General features: G+C 38.1%; 1 protein-coding gene across 1 annotated transcript in view; it reads left to right on the forward strand.

Annotated features, from left to right (window-relative positions):
- Positions 1–7816: 7816 nt before the first annotated feature.
- BUB1B (BUB1 mitotic checkpoint serine/threonine kinase B) overlaps positions 7817–23193 on the forward strand; it is a 1687592-nt gene continuing 1672215 nt past the window's right edge. The window contains exon 1 of the mRNA XM_044074144.1: positions 7817–8018. The gene's annotated coding sequence lies outside the window, so the exon portion shown is untranslated. The remainder of the gene's footprint in view (positions 8019–23193) is intronic.

Here is a 23193-nt window from a genome sequence, read left to right on the forward strand (position 1 = left end):
AGCTCCAGTTGGAGATTTCCTATTTTAATTAATGCAAAAAAGTGGGGGTTGTGCCAAAGGGCTTGTGCTCTTGACAGTACCCCACTGGATTGATAGCTGGTTCAGAGTTCCATAGTGAGCTGATTTGTTTGTTTGATAGACATGGACATGAATTAATGGACTTAATGGCCAAATTTTACCAGAAATGTATAGACAATTTGAGTGCTGAAATTGAAATTTTGGATACTAACATCAAGTCACATGTAGACTTTAACAGGTATAATTACGAGTATAAATGAATTTTTTCGACCACAGACCAACAAATATCTTGTAATATGGAGATGAAAATGAAAAAACTGTGAAGAGATATAGATGCATATAATAAACATACTGCATATCCCCCCCCCATTCTCAGTGTGTTGGCGACAGTCTAGGTGCTCCTATCAACCTGACTCATGGGGTTATGAGGCAGACAGCCAGACCTAGTAGGCCAGCTACTGGAGAGGATGTGGAGGATGTTGTCCCTACAGAAAACTTTGTAACTGATGGTGGCAGGGATGAGGAGGTTTCTCGTTCTACACCGTCTTTTTCCTCGAACCGGGGACAGAACCATCAGAGGTTTTACAACACGAGGAACTATCACAGGAACAACAGCAAGAAGCCTTTTCAGAAGTAATGAGAAGGACAAAACCTGACATCATTAGTAACAGTTTTGGAGATTTTTTTGTTTACAACTATTCGAGTTTTACAATCACTGTGGAGATGTCTGATTTATTTTCAAAAGGTCTCTCTTTTGTTCCATGGAGACATTTTAATCTAGCACACACATTTCTTGATTTAAAGTTGTTTATACGTAAGTTGAATTTATTGTTAATTTTTGGTAACACTGTTTTGGATAAAAAAACTTTGAGAGTTCCAAGTACATTTAACCCCCCCTATTCACCCTTTACTTTTGTGAAACTTTGTCACATTTGGGGGAGAGATATATTTACAGAAGACTGGTGTAGCCATGGGCTCACCAGCAGGGGCCAGTTTTGCTAACATCGTAATGGCTGAATGGGAACACAGATACGTGTTTGGTAATCGCAACGGTCAGTTCAAAATCGATTTCTACACCAGATTTTTGGACGACATCTTTATATTGACAGAAGGTTCAATTAATGATGTGGGGACCTTCATGGACCATCTCAATTCCAGCACGTCTTTTTTGAACTTTACATTTGTAGAGTCTGATTCAAGAATTTCTTATCTGGATGTAGACTTATGCAAAGATATTCCTGCTGGTAGCTTCAAGGCCAGAATATACTAGTGCCCACCCTGGGCACCAAAAAAGAGGGGTAGTCAAGGGGCAACTTGTGCGTGCTGCTCGGATGGTAACGGATGATGAACCCTTTTTAGAAGAATGTGAGTTTATTAAGGGATTGTTTCTACACAGAGGTTACCCAGATAAGTTAATTCATGACCTGGTCACTGAGGTCCTGACTAAAAGGTATGGGGGTGTTTATAAACCTATTTTACAAAGCAGTTTGTTCACAAGTTGTCCACTAGAACACTCACCTCCAGTTATGCCTGAAGTCTTTGTAGACAAGAAAGTAGACACTTCTATTTCTTTCATTACTAATTATAGTGCTGAGATTCATTTAATCAAGGAGGTTTTTGTTAGGAACTGGAGTATTTTCTGTTGTGACGATGCCTTACAAGCCAGGTTTGGTACTTTGCCTAGTTTTATATACGGGAGGGGTGACAACCTCAAACGGATACTAGAAACAAAAAAGGACACTCGTGTTAGAGTAGAGGGCACTTTCAAATGTGAGAGTTGCAACATGTGCAGGCACATTGCCACTGGCTCGAGATTCAAAATTGCTGGGTCTTCTTTCTCCACTGTTGGTAGATTCAACTGTAAATCTCGATCGGTTGTTTATTAAGCTTGCTGCCAGTCTTGCCCAGCGTTTTACGTGGGCAAGACTGACAGAGGTTTTAACGAAAGAATCTATGAGCATTTATATTGTATCAGGAAAAATAAGTGTGAAAACGCTTTGGCGAAACATGTTAATGACCACCCCCAGCACAGTTTTACTTTTAGGGTGTTAGGACAGGTTCCCTTTGACATCAGGGGGGGGTCCTTTCCAACTATTATTAGAACACCTAGAAGTGATTTGGCAGTTGAAACTCTGTTCATATAGACCTCCAGGTCTTAACGACAGTAAGTTTAGCTTGCATTTTGAAACTCAGAAGTATGCAGTGGTAATTTTATTATTTATTATTTTTTTATTTTTGTTCTTCATTTATGACTTGTTATTTTTATGTTTCACTTTTTATTATTATTTTTTGTCAGCAAATTGGTTCCATTCCTTATGTTTTCTTGGTTTTAAACATTTTATGTTTAGACACATTTCCTTGACAATTTTCAATTTTATTTTGGTCAGTTGTTTGATTTTAAAACACAATTTATAAAGACCTGACTTTTGTATGCAGTAGCACTTTAAGAAGCTTTGAGATCAGCTTTTTCCCACACATTGATGTCAGCGAGTTTTAACCAGTTGGTTGGTCCATTCAAATGTACCGTGTGTTGTTAATTGTGTATTTAAGGAGTTTTTTTACATTTGTTACCTTTTGATGTTTGTCTGAAGAAGTTCAGTTTTCTTGAACGAAAAGTGGATGTTAATAAAACACTTAATATTGGACTCTTTGCTGCTGGTTCTGCTGACGTGGATTTTGATTTATTCATTTTAGTTTGTTTCAACTTCTTTTGCTTCAGTCAATTTTTACAGCCTATTATTTTTTCTCTGTATGGCGGCGTCATTCTTGGTGAAGGTAGGATTCCACTCAAGATCAATGTCTTACCTGGATTTGACACATGCATAATGGAAGCCAGTATATCTCTATGCCCTCAGGGTTGAGCACCTCAAGTTTTTCACGGCCATATGGGCAACCACAAACTCATATTCATATTTGCCTGGTGTAAGGGAATGAACAGCCCTTGTAACATTGTGGATCCTGGTGCCAGAGAGACAACTGTCACCCAGCCCTTGACTAGCCTCATAAACATGGAGTCGGTATGTCTGACAATGGAGTCTCTAATTACTTCGACATTTCTATTTGTACTTGTGGTTTGAGTGGTAGTGGGTTGTTTACAGACAGCAGCCTGGAGACTCTTTACTACATCTGAGGATGGTAGTGCTATGTCTGTAAATCTCTGCTGAGGCTTTATCTTCTTGTGTTCAGGAGGCTTGTGAAGTGACTTTTTGACAATGTCAGCATATGCTGGTTTGGCATGTTTATATAAATTTATGGGAAGCAGTACATCTTGCTCAGAGACCATCTTATTTGGTGAAAGGGAGCCTCCATGTTGTGTAGATACTTAACACCTCACACAGACTGAATCATGTATGTCAAGGAGTAGTTCATTGTTTGCAAGCATTTGGCCTTTCTATAAAGGCCAAGAACACAAGTGCCATGAGGCTGACAATAGACTTTATACAAGTCTGTTGATCATCATTGCTATCTGTATTACACAGTGGATGCTGGCAATTTGATCTGTGGTAACTCTGTCCCTTCTAAAATTACTTTGTACATTTATGTTTTCTGATTGGTTAACAATTTATGAATATCAATTAATGTGTTATTTCTTTTTTCCACATTGGTCACATGTAATGACTAAGCATGAGTTCTTTTGTCTAATTTGTCCTTACGAATGGGACACACAAGTTAAGACACTCATCAGAAATAATGTAAAATGGAAAAAACTTTGTGTTTCAGCATTATGGTCCCTTTAGGAAACAATCTTAGTTCCAGTAAATCTAAAGCCCTCACTCAACCCCAAAGCAATTATCCTAAAGTATTAACCCAAAAAAATAGCTCTAAAAGCTTTACATAAAAACCTTAACTGTAATCATAAAATCCTAACTCTAACCCTAAAACTCTGTGAGTCTAACCCTGACCCTCATAGTTCAGAACCTCTTACTACCAGAATATGGGACAAAGCCAAAAAATAATCATGGACAAAGGCCATGAATCAGGAACACTTTTTAAATACTTTTACCACTGATTAACAAAGTTGATAGAAAAAGATATTTTGAGTTAATATACATTTTATGAAAAAAAAGTCTGTTAACTATGATCTGTGCCATTATCGTTTAACTATAATCCAACATATTTACTCAAAAAAATCATCAATTTATAAAAGGGATAGAGCAAATTTTAAGTTAAAATTAGGGGCAGCTGGCAGGTATGCTAGCTCTAAAACATCTTTATGGGTTCTCTCTTTTTTCATGTATGCCTTATTATTAGAGTAGGTAGCGTTGTCACCTCACAGCAAGACATTGTCCTGTTCGATTCTCAGCTAGAACGTCTTCTGTGTGGAGGCATGCGTGAATGAGCGTACCTTCGTTGAAGGTTGTGCATCAGGGCTGGTAACTCGGCACATAAAAATCCACTACCAAACATTAGCAGACCGGAGTTCCGCTGTGGCGACCCTTAACCGGGATAAGCTGAAAGACAGAACAACAACAACAACAACTGTCTTTCACTCCGCCAAATCTGCAGTTCATTGACAAGAAGGAATTGCTTGGGAAATTCATCTAGAGTTCTAATTGCTAAGTGTTGCAAATGTCAAAGGAAGATTGAGTGAATGTAGGTAAAGTGTGAGTCTGGGATTATGAATTGGGAATATGTACACTAATGTTTGTGGGTTAGAGTCAGAATAAGGGCTAGGTCAGGGGATAGTTTTAGTGCTGTGCATGTGTTTTATGAAGTGATAATATTACGGAAAGGTTTCTTCTAAGTTAAGCTATAGGGTTGGACTTGGGGTCAATTGTAAGGATGAGTGGGGGGGGGGGGCTTCACCTCCACCTTATGTTAGAAAAACGTTTCTGTAATACTACTGCTACTCAGACAATATGTCTGCATTTAGTGGTAGGGTTTTGGTTAACAGATCACAAAAGGAAACTGCTTGTTTCCTTTTGTTATCTTTTTCTCAATGTTGTGGATTTGTTGGTAAATTGATTTTCAAAATGCTGTCAGCAGTCACCTGTGTGTCCATGCTTGTGCATTTCAATAAATCAACATATATACAAGTAGCATTTTGAGTCGAACACTTCAAACAGTTTAACTAGTACACTACTTTCATACAGCATCCCACTGGTCACTGCAAATAACCGTTACCATTTTCTCATCTTTCTAAATCAGTGACAGTAACATTTCAGAAATGTCTCTGATTAGAGTCGTTGCCCTTGATTATTTTTGACACTACCCCCAATTTTCATGCTGATGGGTTGAAAGTTTTCAGGTATAGTAAAGCAGCATCACAAACAGTATTATGGGATATGCTTTATTATATCAGTTATATGTTTAACTGATTACCAGTTAAACCAGAGTTCTGATCCCCTTATTTTCTTCTAAGCTCACTTCTTTTCAAACTTCAGCACCTGTAAACTTTCACTACGTTGACTGCCAAACTGGCTACCTCCACCCCTGCATACACTCTTAGATCCCACTCTTAGTCTGGTCCTGCTTTACAAATTCCCATAATTAAACTACTTAGTACCAACCACAGTTTCTCCCTCTTAGCTCCAAAATTATGGCAATCACTGCCCTTGCCTCAAATGGCCTTGCTAACTGCAATAACTTTGGACCCCAACTAAAAGTTTATTTCATCAATCAAAGCAAATGTAAAAGTTTTCTGAACAGTCACATCAGAAATCCAAAGAACGGCGACCAGGCGCATACCCGCCTCTAGAAACTGATTGAAACCAACCAAGATAAAAAGTTCAGTATAACCATTGTTTCACTGAACTTTTTATCTTGGTTGGTTTCAATCAATTTATAGAGGGTGGTGTGCTCCTGGTTGGCGTTTTTTGGATTTCTGGGTTATCATTAAGTGCTAGTTGCTTGGTTACTGGTCACATCACATCACCTAGCTATGTTTACAGCGTATACATGAATGTTACAAATCAAAATATTTAATTCCCCTCATAGTTCTATGTTAACTTAAACTCTTAACTCATTCAAACCTATAACTCCTTTTTGTATACTTCACGTTCACACCCATACCTCCTTATGGCGTCCAGAACTTTTCTGAGTCTGGCTTCTTCAACTAAGTGATATACCGGCCAATGTTTGTGTCTTTCGGCTTTTCCCGGATAGGGGTCGCCACAGCGGAACTCCGGTCCGCTAAGGATTGGTAGTTGATTTTTACTTGCCGAGTTACCAACCCTGACGCACAACCTTCAACGAAGGTACGCCCATTCATGCATGTCTCCACGCAGAAGACGCTCTAGCTGAGAATCGAACCGGACGCCGTCTTACTGTCAGGCGACAACGCTACCGCAGTACCACCACCGATCATATACCGGCCAACAAAAGACAGTATTAGAAAGGGCAAAGAGTTAACAAAATGACATTAAGATTGTTAGTCTAGGATGTTTTGCAATATGAAATTAGTCTTTATTTGGCACAAATTATTCACATTTTCATATTTATGTAAAGATTTTCCTGAGTGACCTACATTTTACTAAGGTGTATGGTGTGAAAGACCAATGTGGGACACAGGATAATTCTCTGAAAATGCTGGTTTATATTACACTATGCTGGAAATATTGCTAGTTTTTTTTTCTTAGTAATTATGAGCAATATATCCATATGTACCTAACAGTTAAAAAATGACTTACAAACTTACATGACATCAGGCAAAACCTTCGATGTTGTTGAAGAAAACTGTCTTCGACATTTGCATTGTAAATTGCACATCTTGAGAGATATCCAGTGTTATTTGTATTGCTAATTATACAATTAAACATGTGTTTTGTAATTTAGTAGTTATCTCAATAAACATGAACTTATAGGGAATTTCTTGTTGCCATGTGAAAGCATATGACTGGTTAGCAAAATATACATTTAGGTTGTATCGTTTTCATGATATGAAAACATGTTTGTGAAAGTTTAGAAAAATATAATTTGGGGTTTGTGTGCATTATAATATTTTACAGTATTTATGGAAAACAGTGAATGCACTTATTGCTGAAAGGAATACTTCTTACTGATAGCATAACTATTTGTGCAGTCTTAATTGCTTTTATTCTTCACAAAACATTTACATTTATTTGTGTTATGCTTTTCCAGAAAAATCGTAGTGCTGCTGACCTCTTAAACTTTAAGAGCTTTCACATAGTTTATAGGTAATGTAATTGGTAAGTTTCCTCACACATATTGCATAAAGTGATCATAATTTTGTAAATAGTCTTTTTATACAACTTTGTTATAAAACGCGTGTGTGTGCACATCTGCAATCTACTTTTCTCGCTCCTACACCGTTCCTGTATAATTGACAAGATATTTTTTGTAATACTTCCTGTGCTGTTTGACATCAGTCCCTGCAATACCAAGATGGGCCTGAAATCGATTAACTGGATCAGTGTCGTATTGGAGAAACAAACATAAATAAAATATAAAAGCATTTTAAGTAAATACTGCTACTTTCACATTAAATTGACACTACGTAAATATTTTACCCTACACAGAAAACAAAGTATCTTCCTGTCACCTGAGGTTCTTGACAGACTACGAATTAGAGAGCATTAGGTTTTTTACTTGCAGTTAGGTCGTGGCACATTCCAGATGACATTAACAACAAATATAAGGAAGTAAGACTTTGTATGTGTGTGTATATATTTACACACACGCACATACACATTATAAAACTCGCAAGACCGGACGGCATTCTTTTCAGTCTCTGAAATAAAAACGTAAATAACATCACTTTTTAACAACCAATCCTATCTCATAAAGCCTGTACTTCCTTAACTACTTGAAGTGGTCCTTCAGCGCGTTGTGCCTGGTGTAGGTAAGCAGCGACTACAGCCAATAAACTTCCACTTTGCTAACGGTCGGACCAGTGAGCTAATGCTGTGCTGGTAGCTTGGGAGGAGGAGCTGGCGCTTAGTTTTGAAATGCTGTTCTAGGCTTATATTTCCCACAGCAAATGATTGCAATAGATGTGTTTTGATTGTTTATTAGTTTAAGTGGCACAGGATTTTAATTAGGTAAGTAATGACTTTTAATCACCGTTAACAGATGTACTTCAGGAAAGACTTGCTAGCTTAGTAGACGGTATATTTTCTTTGCTTGGAGAGCCTGCTTGCAGGGAATGTTGCATACAGTCGAGTGCTGCTAAAGTATATTGCAAATAGGACGTGGTGGGGTACCCGGGGTAGTTTTCACGATCGATAGTTTGTGCGTTAGTCTGGTTTAGTTTAGGTGATGTATTATGCAATCCTTACTACTGTACTCGAGTAATGTTAGTCAAAAATAATGAAACTGTTTAGGTTTCCTTCTATAGAATCGCTTAACTTCTGTCATAATTATACTGTGCTGCCATTAAACATTTTTTTACTGTGACAGTTCATTTAGTAATTTATTGTCATTTGTAAACTAAAGAAGAACGCTTATCTAAAATGACCATTTTTATTTTCCGTTATTTTGTATGCGTACAGAATGCATGCTGGTGATCATGTCTGACGTATATTTATTGAAAAGAACTGTGGTTATCCAAATTGAAGTATTAGGGTTGGAATTGGTACTTGCAGTCCAATGCCCATAATTCTCAAATTAACATTATTACGAGGATTTTGCCTCATTTTGACTCTTAAAATGTTCAGTGTTCCAAACTGAGTCTGACACATATTCATTGTTAAGATTTTTTTCAAGTATTTGTTAAATAATACTTAATCATATTCATTTATCAAAATAACTTCTTTGAGTTTGAAGAAGCAGGTTAATCTCCTTAGCTGAAGTTGTATATGCCCTTGTTTTGTCCATTAGTTCCACATTGTGAGAGGTAGAGCTCTTGTGTTTTGAAGATGGAAGACTGACAGCTGTGTTCCTGCCGGCAGATGTTACTTTACCCCAGTAAAGGGTTTTGCAAATGGCTGTGGGGAAACTGAAATTAAAAATTAATAAATCACTGGTTAGAGATTTGGTAGGTGTGCACAGTTGTGAAATAAATAAAACCATACCGCACACAATTTATTGTGGCGAAAATTTATATTTTATTTATGCTTTGACCTGGTTAGTCCCAGTAGGTCAGTGGTCTCATTAGGGAAGACCAAAGATGGTGTTCATGTTGATTAGGGGAAAGGTTGGTTAAAGCACTGGGGAACTTCCACTCCTAAGTGTTGTGACTTGTTTTATATCCTTTTTTAGCTTCTTATCCAAAGAACAGCACACTTAGGACTGCATCACCCCCTTATGCTGTAATGCAGTGTCAGTACCGGAAAATTAGTTAAAGCACCTGGGATGGGGATGGAACCCAAAGCCATCTATCTGATCTTCAAGCACCAAAGGTGTGTACTGTACTTTTTGGGACCATTGATGCTTACAAATGAAAATGGTAACAGCCATTATTTATTTTGGTCCGTTAATCAGACTGGAGCACAAGGGAAGGCTGAGAAAACAGTAAATCAGTCAGCTTATGACTACAAGTATTTCACTTTGCCAGCCATCACCAGTGATTAGTAGCGATGGTCCTGCCTTCTTTGTGGATTCTGACACCCTCCTACTTGTTTGATTCTCAGTGCAAGGATCTTCCACTTTTCAGAGACTTAATGCATATGAAATTGATCTTTTTGCAACTTGCTGCTTATAGTACAGATGTTCAAAGCAACAGCCTGGCAACATCTTCATTAAAAATGATCCTTGTCGGTCAGCAATCTGTAACTTTTACTGTACACTGAGGCATATGTTATTTCTACAAAAAAAAAAACATGTGGGTTCTTTGCTGTTGGGGGTAAAAGAGGGCTGATATTCCCATGCATACCTACGCTGGCTTAACTCATTCCTGCTCATCTACCTACCTTTAGTCATTCCCTGTTAACCGTACATTCCCATTCAGAATTTGCTGGATCATCAGTGCTTTGGCTCCTTATTCATTTTTTAGAAGAATTTATTTTACAAATGTAGACTGCTGCTTGTTTGAATGGTACTTGGTTCCATTTTGCAATTGTGGTTTGCCCTTTTGACAATTATGTGCAAGTTTTGTTATGCCACCTTTGTTGTGATTTGTTCCATTTGTAATTCCCAAAGTGTGATATCCTGGTTTCTAATCTCTAATTAAACAGCACTTTTATTTTTGCTTGTTTCCTCATTTGTGGCAATTGGATTATTACTGAAAAAAGGCCATGTTTCAAATCCTCTTCCCTTTAAAACATGCAAGTGGTGAGAAACAGTACTATGTAAAAGAACTTGTAATGTGTATGAATTTCTGATTTTTGGGTCTGCATATTGTAGCAGAAAGTGCAAATGTAGTAGAAAATGTAGTCCCCTGTGATTTGCTACTTGCTAAGCATTGGCTTTTATTTTTTGCAGAAAGCACTTTGCATTTCATAGGTGAGCAGTGGGTTGTCAAGTTCCTTCCACTTTCAAGGAAGGCAGAGCAAAACAAACCTGGGGAGAATTTCAAGATGCCTGTTCAATTATTTTGACTTACCTTGAAGGTGGCAAGGATGCTGCTCTGCCTAATCTGTTGTGGGGGATACACTGGAATGTGGTGGCAAGGATGCTGCTCTGCCTAATCTGTTGTGGGGGATACACTGGAATGTGGTGGCAAGGATGCTGCTCTGCCTAATCTGTTGTGGGGGATACACTGGAATGTAAATCTATCACCCCGACATATATTATTTGTTGATGAAGATTTAATTCCTTTAACCTAGTATTTGAAAAACAATTTGTTCCATGAAGAAGTAGAAGGTCGAACAGAGTTGGTGGGTTGGTTCTTTCATGGCTTGAAAGCTTAGACACTCACATTCTTACAGAGGTGTCTGTTTTAATGAGTGTAGAGAGAAGGCTATCCTTCTGTACTGATAACTAAAAAGATCAATTGCCACAAAATCGTAGGAACCTCTGTTGTCTCTATATGTTTAGAAAAATGTCACATTGAGCATTATATTCAGTAATGGGTCTGATGAGAAATGAATGGGAATTAGGACCTATTTGAATCTGTATGAGCTGCTGTGGAAATTACATAAGCAGGATAGTAGGCTTTCTTAACTACTGTAGTGACATGATGACCAAAAAATGAGTCATCAGCAAGAGTGCTTATGACTGTATCTGAAGAGAAAATGTTTTCTTTACCTAAATTAACTATGATACATTTTTCACATTTAATTTGAGACCAGTGCCCTTGCAGCAGCAGTTAAAATGGTTTAACCCATGTTGGAGCAATTGTGAGTTACTGGAAGATTGAATGATAACTCCCTACTTACAGTCAAACTTGGATAATTATTTGCCAGAAATGTTTGTCTGAAGGTCTAAGAAATACATGTTATGTAGGCCTAGAAGGCCCATAAGTGAGCCCTGTGGTATACTACTGGTAACTTTTTTTGTTTTCAAAAGTGTCACCTGCAATGCTAACCACATGGGCTCTATCTGACAACCAGTTAGCTACCCACCAAATGGGCATAACAATTTATGCTCAAGTAATACCTGTATGAGGAACAGGATTAAAGGCCTTTTTTTTCGTACTTTTAAGCAATTGCTACAGTTTAGACCACACATGGGAGTGCTACAATGTTCATTTTTTTAAACACAAAACATCCTTGCCTATATCATAAGTGATAGTTCAATAATTAACATTTATTTACAAACCATTTTGACATTTTCAGTTGCTAACATTATACATCACTTATAATCCATGCAGTCACTGTCAGTCGCTCATTCAGTTCCTGCATTCCCTTAAACCTCATTTCTCCTTCAAAACATTATTCTACATGCATTGTTCCCACATGTCCATTTTTTTCTATGGAATTTGTTCCTACCTTTTTCTAAAAGATCCCAGTTAAAGTTATTTTATCCCTGTTACTATATCCACTACTTCTAGTACAGTTGGCTTAGACTTTCAGGTCCATTTTCTAGTAACTGCATTGACTTACTTTGTCTAGGGAATTCCAATTTATGTATTACATCTCAAAAAAATAATTTCCTTAGTTACATCAATTTGCTCGTCCAGTATTTCTGACAGTAGTCTGCAGGGAATTTTTAATGTCTGCCAATTCGTTACACTCACAAAAATATTTCCAATCACTTCTTTCTTCCCCGTCACAGCTCCCAACATTTGCAATTTACCTGAGGAAAAATACTTGGGAGTCTGCTTGGGGTGTAAAAATACCTATGCAAACACTTCCAAGCAAAGATTCTCAGTCTCCTAGACTTTGCATATTTCGGAGCCATACATACATCCTGCCTTTGTTTGTTTGTGAATTGCTTATCCAATCTCTCTTCCCAATCTTTTCTAACCTCCCCTGATTCCTATCTTGCAATATTTATATACACTACTAATTATCTCTCTTAACAGCGGTTTCTGTTCTAGATTCTACTAAAAAATTCTTTAGTGATCTTTCACTTAGGACCCCCTATTTCTTTCTCTCTGCCTTCTCTATCAATGATTGATATCAGAGTAATCTGTATCCTGCATGCCCCAAATGTAATTATTGGCCATTTCCCATTCTATTACCTTTCCCTCTCTGGTTGCTCACAATACTTTGTTTCCTTTGCCAGTTTTCTCCAGTAAATTCAAGACCCCTTCTGCCTACTTTTTGTACTCGTATTTGCGGTTATCCCTCTCTGCAGAACTTCCTTTCCGTCTTGGCTTAGTTCTTGTTCTGCCACTTTAGGAATATAATACTCTGTATGGTTATTGTTAATTTCATTAAGGATCTCTCTTCAAAATCCCAGTCTCTCCTTGTTTTTTGAGCTTCCCCCTGTTTCATCACCATCATCCCTTTCCACTTTGAATTATAGCTTTCTGCTTGTGTTATGTATAGGAGCCTTAACTGTGTAGCTCTTGAAATGTTCCTTCACATCAGGTAATCACAAATTTCCTCTGATTGGAAGGATCCGCTTGTCCTGCTTAAATCTTGCCTCTTCCTCTCCCAGATACAATCCTTCAACTGTTTATTAATTGCTATCCACAACTTCTCCTCTGGTTGGTAAAAAAAATGCCTGACCTGTGTATAAAACTAAAGGGACTAAAAACATTTTCAGTGCTTGTATCTTGCTATCCACATCCATAAAACAGAGCTTCCAATTTCTCAATTTTTGTATTATCTTGGTGTCTTCCTTCATATCCTTGGCTGCCAAAACAGAATCCTTTTTAATCTATACTTTTAAGTACTTTATTTTATCATGTCCCCATAAATGTGGATATTGCTGAACCAATTTGTGTGTGGATGCCTAGTTTACAGCTATTGCCTTTGTTTTATCTTCATTAATTTTGTATCCCAAAAAGACTTGAAGGTGTTACAGAATGTTCACAACACTGAAATGTCCTTTTCTGGTTTTATCACATATAAAATAAGATCCTTTGCAAATAAAGCCAGCTTTTCTTGACTACCAATTTCTGAGTCCCTTATTTTCTTTGCTAATGGTTCTACACACAGCACGGATAGTAAAGGGGAAAGGGGAACCCCTGCCTGGTTCCTCTGCTGAAACTTAACTCATCAGAGAGGACCCCCCCCCCCCCCACTTTAATTTCTCCTCCAATTCTTTATATATCCTCCTAATCATCCTTATAATTTCATCAGGGAATGCAAATACTTCCATTGTCCTAGTCATAAAATCCCAGCTTACTCTGTTGAATGCTTTCTCTGCATTAAGACCCACCAACAGTGGTTTTTTTTTTTTTTTTTTTTTTTTTACTTTCGCTTGGTCTGGGTCTGTATCATATGAGCGAATCGCACAAATTGCGAACGCTAATAATATCGAACATACTGGACTTTGAAGTGCTTTTTCTGACATCGTGGTACAGTGAAGAATGGGATATTTGCCCTTTCCTCACTGTAGTACGATCTCGGAGTTGGAATATGTATTTAGCGGGGGGGTGTGGGGGGCGCAGCCCCCCAGATTGGGAAGTTCATGGTCCGGTACGTTCGATATTATGAGCGTTTGGAATTTGTGCGATTCCCTCATATGATATAGACCACATTGTTCTATTAATAGTTTCATAGGTGTGTATTAGGCTAATGGTCCTGGAGCCTTTACAAGCCTAGCCCATAGGATTACCCTAGCATCGTGCCACCCAACATTAGTTCCCAGTGCGTCTGTCAAGTAGAACCACTGGAATGATCCTCGGGGTGAATTTTCTATTTCCCGTCCACTCATCAAGATCTTTCTTGAAGAGGGCCAGTGAGGTGCTCTGTTTGACATGCATGGGAAGTCTATTCCATAGCATGGGCTGTCTTTGGGGTATGAACCTATCCCTCCAATATGTTCTGTTGATTGTGGTAATAAGGTTTGAGTTCTCAGGAGTGTGTAGTGCGGAGGGATTGGGATTTCTTTAGATAAAGCATTTCTAACAAAAGCTGGGTCAGACATGGCTTTGTAAGTCAAGCAGAGATTGCCTCTAAGTAGGCAATATGAGACAGAGAGTAGTTGGGAGTCTTTTTTTTTTTTTTTTCTGTTCGTATAGGGCAACTGTTTAAGGCCTAGGATCATCTTTGTGAGGTACTTTTGCAGCCTTTCCAGTTGTTGCAGGTGTCTAGTGAGGTACATGCCAAATGGGGCATTGTGATGTTGTCAAATGTTTGCCTCCCCTCCAGAAAACCATATATTTCAATTTTGGCATCACCTTTCTATTCTTTCAGCCATTATAGACATGAGCACTTTGTAATCATAGGCCCATTTCAATTCTAAACCATATGAGGCTGGATCTGATGGGTCTTTACCATCTCTAGTTATACAGCCACCATCACTTTCTTCAAGGATGTTGGTGCTTCTCCTTATTTTAAAATACTGTTAACCATATCCTTCCAGGTCTTTCAGTTTTTTCCCCAAATAACTTCCACATTTCCACAGGTATATTGTCTATTACTGGAGACTTTCCTGTAGATTGGTTATGCATCATCATTTTTATCTCATCCTATCCTAAATGTTGGTAATTGAGACTCTTCTATAGCTAACCTTTGCATATTTATTTTTTCCATAAACCTTTCCACTTGTACTTTTTCTTGATTTCCAAATTTCTCTGATTTATACTGATTTTCATAAACGTTCTGAAATATTTCTAATACCTCTGATGGATCTCTGGTTATTTTTTTTGTAGACTTCCTAAGGATGGAAACAACCTTTCCTACTTTCTGTTGCCTGAGTGGTTGTGCTAAAAAGCTTTTGTGCTCTGGAGTTAAACGGCAGTCTTTCTAAAGTCATGCATATTATTGAGGTAGTCTATTATTTTCTGTTTAGCACTCTGCAGTTGCACCTCTTTTTGTTCTGTGAGATTCCTCTTATTCTGCAACACTTTTTAACCTTTGTCAGTCCCTCTAAATAATTTAAAAGTACTGTTATCTCTTTCTTTGATTTCCACCCTAGTTTTAAACTCCAGTTTAATTTTATCCTACTCCCTGGCTATGTTTTCAGAAGAACTTTCCAACTAACTCCTGAATAATTTCTACTACCTATTCCTTAAATTCCTCTGTATTTAACAGATAGATGTGGAAGCTCCATTGTCTTGTTTTTATTTCATTACCCTGTATTTTTATTTTAGTAGTTACTGGCATGCGATTCAAAATAGTTATCGGATCCTTATCAACACTTTCAATTAATTACAAATCTGTCTAGCCCAGTCCAGTTGTTGTATCCTGGGAAATAATATGTAAATTAATCTTCATACCAAATATTTTCATAAATTTCTTCAAAAATCTACCTTTTTTTATCTACCCTTTTAGGCCCCCAGATACATCCTTGCTTTTCCAAATAAAATTTCAGTCCCCATCTATAAATATTCTGTGCTGAAAGCTGATTATTTCTCCCAGAATTTTCTTAAGCTTGATTGTAGCAGCTTTGCGTGGAATATAAATACATGCCAGTGTAATCTTCATCCTTGCCAGTAGCCCCTTAGTACTACAGATTCTACTGTTTTTATCTTTTTTTCCCCTGTTTTTCTACTATTGGAGCTCTGCTCGCAATTAGGGTAAGTACTCCCCTTTTCCTTTGTCCCACATATTCCACTGAATAACCATCCTGAAATCCTTTCCTTGTCAAATTCACATGCTCACTTCCTTCCAAATGTGTCTTCTGTAGCACAGCTATTTGCAACCTGTATCGCATCTTACTAGAGTTTTTGTTTTAATGAAAACCCTCAAAATCACCCCAAGAGCTTAATAGCTAGCTATTTGCAACCTGTATCGCATCTTACTAGAGTTTTTGTTTTAATGAAAACCCTCAAAAATCACCCCAAGAGCCTAATAGCTAAACACAAAAACACAGAAAACAATGTACATCTTCAATAAAGTTTAACCATCCTACTAGTAACAGTTGTCCCAGATTGACCCCCTCTCCCTTATAGGCTTGAATTAACCTATAATGACGTTTAACCATGCTAAGACACATGGTACAGCCTGTGCTTCTACTTTCACTAAGTGCAGTCTGTTTTTGTCTTGTCTTTATTCCCCTCCCAGATGTAGAAAACAACTTAATGCTTCAGGAAACATTTTTTTCTTAGCCATTTGAAAGAAATATTTTGGTTTTGTTGCCCTTATCGACTTTTCTCCATAGAACCACATACACAGTTGCTATCCACTATAAGCTTTTCATTTTGCACTGTGAACATTTATTTGCTAGAGGAAAACTTTTCATTGAATTCAGTGTTAGTTTATTTACTTGCTTCTACTTAAACCCGTTATTAGATTAAGCCAAGGGCCTTAATCCAGTTATTCCCCTATGCAAAAGTTTAGAAAGAGCACGTTGATTTTACTTGTATCGTGCTCTTTTGTCTTGACTTTGTTTTCAGATTGCAGTGCCTACATTTCTTAAAACTGAAGCAGGAGGAAAGAAGGAAAAATAGGGGCACCTGTTTACTTTTGTATCCCTGCTACGCACCCAAATATCTGAATAAGCTTTACTTTGTAGCATGCAGTATATGTCATGTTTTATAAAATACTGTTAAGAACCAAATTTGTTTTACTTTTGCTTCTTTCCTTCCTCTTCCTCTGTTGCAATGCTTTTCCAAACATTAATGACGTGAAGCAGGGCATATGCTTTGGAGTCCCTTTCAAGATTAATAAACTTTTAAAAGTCACAAGTTTTCTTGTTTGTCATATTTGACAAATATAGTTGATGTTTTGTAGTCCCACATTTATTCATTAATTTCAGAATTGCTGGTTTTCTTCCTGTTGATCTCCACCTCCCAAATCCATTCTCTGTTTTTTCTACTCGGATCCTATGCTTTTTTTCTGTATCTCAAGCATTTTCCTTTTGAACTTTGGAAAAGGTTTCATTGGCATAGTCTCTTTCTGAGCTTTATTATGAGAACAGTAAGAAACAGAATCCCCTTTTGTTTGATAGCTCACTTTTTTGTTGGAAAAACTTTTTTGTATTTCCTCCTTAGCATGCTCTGCATCGAAAAACAACTTTGACCTTCCAGATAACGTATTCTGAAGATAGCTGGATACAGCAGCTTGAATCTCACACCTGCTTGTTGAAATTCCCTGAATGCTGAAATAAATTTATTCCTCTTCTGCCTGGTATGCAGTGTTCCACAAACACTCTACTGTCTCCAAATTTTAGTGCTTTGTCCTCCTGCCACAGTTTTTGTCAGAACCAACTCTTTCTGTTGGTAGGATTGCATCTTTACTATTAAAGGTCTGGGCTGGTTTTCTAATGGCCAGGTTTGGGGCATACATATGATGTGTCCTTTCAATTAGAAATTCCTGCTGTGGAATACCACTCCAGTTGCTTATATGTGCCTTCATAAAATTAATACAGTGTGGTCCATCCATCTAGTTTCTCTGGTACAGCAGAACATCTTGGTTTTTCGCTAAGGGCTCTCCTCTAATTTTGTCATTTTTTTGAAATATCTCTTCTTGAGCAGTTTTATACTATGGCAACCTTTTCTTCATTTTAATTTCTATTTTGCAGTTTTATTAGTTCATCTGAATATCTTTTTAAAGCTTCTTCCATTTTCTCCAGCCTTTTGTTATTTTAGTTGCTATATTTCATCAGTGTTTCATTTATTTTAATCAGCTCTGGGCACATATGCCTTATTTTTCTCTAGATTACTGGAAGTCATGTCTTGCTCCAAAGCTGGAACTTGAACTGTTTTTTGCTGAACAGCTGCACGAGTCATCCTATTCAGTGTTTTCTCTTCACCTTTTGTGATTGATCGTCTTTCAGGTTCTCTGAATTTCTTCTTTGCTAGCATCTAGACAGTGTACTTACTAGCCAGTAACTGCAATTTACCCAGAAAGACAAACTCTCACTGGCTCTCTTTTCTGAGCTTCTATTTTTTTACAGTGGAAGAGCTGTAATTTAGCAGTAAGTCGGTGTGCAGCCATCATGGAAATCCTGCAGCACATAGGTTTGACAGCAAAAGCCAGAATTACATGAGCATGATCAGGATTGGCTGATCAGCCCCCGCAACACTCTGCACCTGGAATAAGTTGCCCCTCTCGCCCCATCCTAGCTACACTACTAGTGTAGATGCAGTCTTAATAGGCCTTTAAGGCTTGGCATCTGTACCTTTTAAAACTGAAGCTGGGGTTTCATACTGGAGTACTTAAGTTGTGTAGCGAGATAATTTGCTTCTCACTTGTTGCATTTAAGATGCTATTTTACATTTCCATTCAGTATCTTTCTTCCATTAGTTTAGAATGGAATTGCCTAAAATTGCATGCTTTGCATAGAAATAAAAACATAAATGTTGATGGGAAAGATTAATTCTTTTTAAACGTGCTAATGGATTTTATTCAATGACTTTTGAATTTTTGTTTTAAGTTCATATTTCTAAACAAGTATGTCCCTTTCCTTGTTTCATAGGTTCATAGAAAAGTACTAGGCTATTTGCCGGAGGGCATCTATAAGCCTAGCCAGAATGTGTTGGCTTTCGTCGCCCCCTTAGATTAGTTACCTGTGCCTCGGTCCAGCAGAGCCATTAGTTCCCTGTGCCTCTGTCCAGCAGAGCCACTGCAGTGATCCCCGGGGTAAATGTTCTGTTTCCCATCCACTCATCAAGGTTTCTCTTGAAGAGTGTTGGTGAGGGGCTCTGTCTAATGTAGATTGGAATCCTGTTCCGAAGCATGGGGAGTCTCTGAGACAGGAATCTATCCCTCCTGATCGCTATGACAATTTCTTAAATTGTAAAGGTTTATGGATTTGTCAGTTGCAGATACCTTCACCCCAGATTATAAACAGTGTGCCTTGTAGGTGCAACCTTTCTTGCCATCCTGTCATTCTATTTTTTTCCCCACTTGTACGTGACTGATCACAATTTGAGTCTTAAAGGAGAGCTGCTTTTATTTTTGGGAGTGACTTTATTTGGGTATTTGAGCAATCTATGCTGTCTTCATCAGTAATAGTATGGCAAGAACCCAGACTTTGCAGTCTACATGTCTTGAGAAATATCCCATGTAAAGTATGCCTGTACGAAATGTGTTGACCAGGGTGTGTACTGGATGGCTATTAAATTAGTGTAGTCTGGGATGGTTTCAGCATTCACTTTCATAAAAGTTGGAATAAGAGACCGGCTGGGAGCTGTCAGTCTGCTTTTTTCATGGTTGTTTGAGAGGTGGGGATCATAGAATTTTGCTGCAGGAAAGAGTTTTTGATATTGGAAGGGGTAGCAAGGCAGTTCTTTTTTTGGCAAAATGTTTTTATAAAAAGAAAGGTTTGCTAGACTAATATTGCAAATATTTTTTGAGGCAGTCTGCTTTTGGTGACCTGGTTCTCTTTGCATGGGATGCCTTCACAAAAAGTTGTAATTTAACCAAAAAGAAAAAAAAAAAGTAAATCTGTAGATTCATAATATTTCACCCAGGTAACCTATAGAATTCTAAATTTCACTGTGGTAGCTTGGCATTCATGTTTTTCTTTAAGCAGAGCTAATCAGTAGTAGAGTGTTTAAATACCATTTGCAAATGAAGACCACCCTTCATGTGACGTGTGTAGAGGTCCAGGTGAAAAGATTGAAAGGTTAACCACTTTGGTCAAGATGCATGGACATGCATTTTGAACATCCAATCCAAGCTGCACAAACACTACTGAAGTTTACACATGCTAGTCAGTCTAAAATGCAACATGACACTACATTGTCATTGCCAGAAAGCCAAAACATTGTTGCTGAATTGTCGCAAAGAAAGTGAAAAATGTGCTGCAATAAAAATCTCCCACAGAAGAGATGCTGTGCTAAGGAAGTAATTGCCCCCTCCCCCCACACACACACTGTAAAGGAAGGAAACAAATAGGATATTTTGCAGAGATTCAGTAGACAATGTGCCACAGTCATTCTTTAGATAATTTCAGAAGACCAGTAGTGGAAGATTTTTTTTTTCTCTCTCTCTCCTTAGTAAGGCAGTCTGCTAGCTTTTGTTGTATAGTTGACAACCTAATTCTTTGAGTTTCCTGGGTTTGAGGAAGTTTTTATCCAACCAATTGTTTCAAGATAAGACTTTTTTCTCCGACAGGATTTGTAAAGTTGGTTGGCTCAAGCAAAAAATAATTAGCTGTGATATGGATTATCCGAAGAGTGTCACCCTGGGTCAACAGTTGTTTGAGGATAGAGCATAGTTAGCCTTCACAATGCACTTCTGTCTGACATGGACAAGTTTCTGTCTTGTGAGGTTACTGTATAATACATTAAACTTTTTCTTACTGCCAGCAAAGGGTTAGACGTTGCTCTCCTATCAAAATCCAATTCCCTTCAGTACCTCCATTTCATGTAGACTTCCATGTGAAGCATCTCTGAAGACATTTTCAGAGATTCATGCTTTCCTTTTGCTGAATGGATTTTCTTGACTTTTTTTTCCCCCTCATTTCATGAAGAGCTTCTGAATCTTGCCATTTTAGATAGGTGAGCCTTGTTGAGGCTAACTGTGCTCTATCCTGAACTAACAACTGGTGACCCAAGAATGTCAATGGGAAGCATGAATGAACATCTGGTCTACTTTGCCAGGCAACCCTGAGATTTTTTTTTTTTTTGTAATTGCATGTGTTCACCAGAGCAGTCTAGAGTATTTTATCCAGTGACAACCTGGAGAAAAGCTCAACAGCAATGATAATTATTTTGTTTTTTAATCAAAAAGTAACATTTGAGTAAAATAGAAAGTAGAGTGATAGTTACATAAACAAAATGGGACAAGAAGTTGGCTTATTTTTGACCCAAGTAAGTCTTTTTCAATTGTAGTAAAGGGAGCATTTTGCTGCACTGCCTTTGGTTCCATGACAGTAGAATGAAGATTTTATTTATTTATTTATTTATTTGTGTAGCTCTCTATGTACCAACACTGTTCTATCTATAATTGCCAGGTTCAATTAGCTTTTAGTTGAGAAATAAATGAAGTGGTAAAACTTTGTGACCTGACGCCTAATAAATCAGCCACATGGCAGGCAAGCAATCCAGTGAAGTAACTGATGTTCATCATATTGATCACTGCTGCAGTAGCCTAGGCTATATGGGTTATATTTCGCCAAGGATATAACAGATGGACAGATTCAAAAGCTTCAGGGCACATTCCACACGCCCAAACTATCAGGCAGCTTGAGCTGAGGTGACTAAAAGAGAAGTTTGGGCACCAAGCTCTTCAAAGCTTTTACTGCCATTGGAGAATACACTCTTTTTGAGGATTCATGATTGGCTTGTGCTATCCCTTGGGGGAAATCTACTCTTGATAAGCTAAATGTATTGCTGCTTAGTGCTAGGAGTCTCAACAAGAAACTGCACTGCCTGGAAGCACTTCTCACCTTGGAGAATGTTGACATCTGTGCAGTTACTGAAACATGGTTCAGTGCATGGAAAGCACACAGGCAGTGAATGGGTGTAATGCCTTTCACGTGTTCGATCACCCACTGTACACAGGGAAGGGCAAAAGGTGGAGATGTATTCATCTACATAAAGGATAAGCACAAATCAAGACTGGTCAAACAATATGACATGTTTGTGTCCAAATAACCAAAGGAAAAATCCATTCATTTACAAACTACAGGTCCCCCACTATGAACCAGGAAACCCATGCATCATACCTGAATTTGCTAGAGTCACTTTCTATTCAGCCCAATACCATACTCCTGGGTGGTTTCAACTATCCCTTCTGTAACTGGGAGGCATACATGACCACTAACACTCAAGGTCAAAGATTCTATAGACTTTGTCAATTCAAATGCCCTGGAGCAGCTAGTCTGTACTCTCACTAGGGGTACAAAATCTTGGACCTGGTAGTCGCAAATATGGGAGAGCATTGCACCCCTCCAAGTGTTTGTCCTCACTGGTTAGATCAGATCACAAAGCAGTCTGCCTTGAAATAAATATAAAATCAGAACACCCACTAACCCCAAAACCTTTGAGAACTTTTCTAAGGCAAACTACCTCATATTAAGTGCCAGCATAGGTAGTTTCCAAGCACCCCCAAACCCAGAAAACACAGAAGCCTATGCGAAGGTGTACACAAAAGCCCTGTATGACCGTATAAACAGCTGCATAGAAATGGCAATGTGAGACTGAAATATGCCTAGGATAACCTGCAAAACAAGACACCCTTGTATAAATAGGTTGTACAACAAAAGAAAGAAAACCTTGTCTAGAAGTAAGAGTGAATGTGCAAAACAGAGTGAAAACTCCCTCAGTAGTCTAAATAGGTGAATCAGTGGACTAGTCAAGTCTTCAGAACCAAATTTTGAGGTAACAAATAGCCTCCCAAGCTAAACATAACCAACCATAAGGCATTTTTCAGTTATGTCCGCAATCCTAAAGGCATCACCCATCAATGTGCGAAATTGGTTGTAGATGAACGTGTATACTCAGCCAAAAGATATAGTAAATATACTGCCCCATAAATTCGACTCTAATTCCACCTCCCATGTATCTCTCCCGATACCCTCCAGCATTCCTCTACCAGTAATCAAAGAACAGGTCACCACTGTGCTCTCTAAAGTTAAAAACACTGTTTCAATAGCCTCAGAGGTTCCTTACAAAAAAAAATACATAACACAAGGTGTATATAACATGTCCTACAGAGATTAAAAGCCCTATCCATTTAGTCCTACACAGATTAAAAGCCCTATCCATTTAGTCTATCGACTTTTAAGGGGTGATCTATGCCTAACCTGCAAGGCACGCTGAAATCCAGCCTGATGAAACTGTTACACATTTGCAAGGCAAATTGCATGTGAGTCGCTAGATCTAAGATCTAAACCTGGTCTGCAATACGAACAAAATATGCTGGAGTGATGTGCCTCTCCGAG

Source organism: Protopterus annectens, chromosome 6.part0 (assembly GCF_019279795.1).
Source record: "Protopterus annectens isolate FY-2018-M chromosome 6.part0, PAN1.0, whole genome shotgun sequence".
In the NCBI taxonomy this organism is placed as follows: Eukaryota; Metazoa; Chordata; order Ceratodontiformes; family Protopteridae; genus Protopterus; species Protopterus annectens.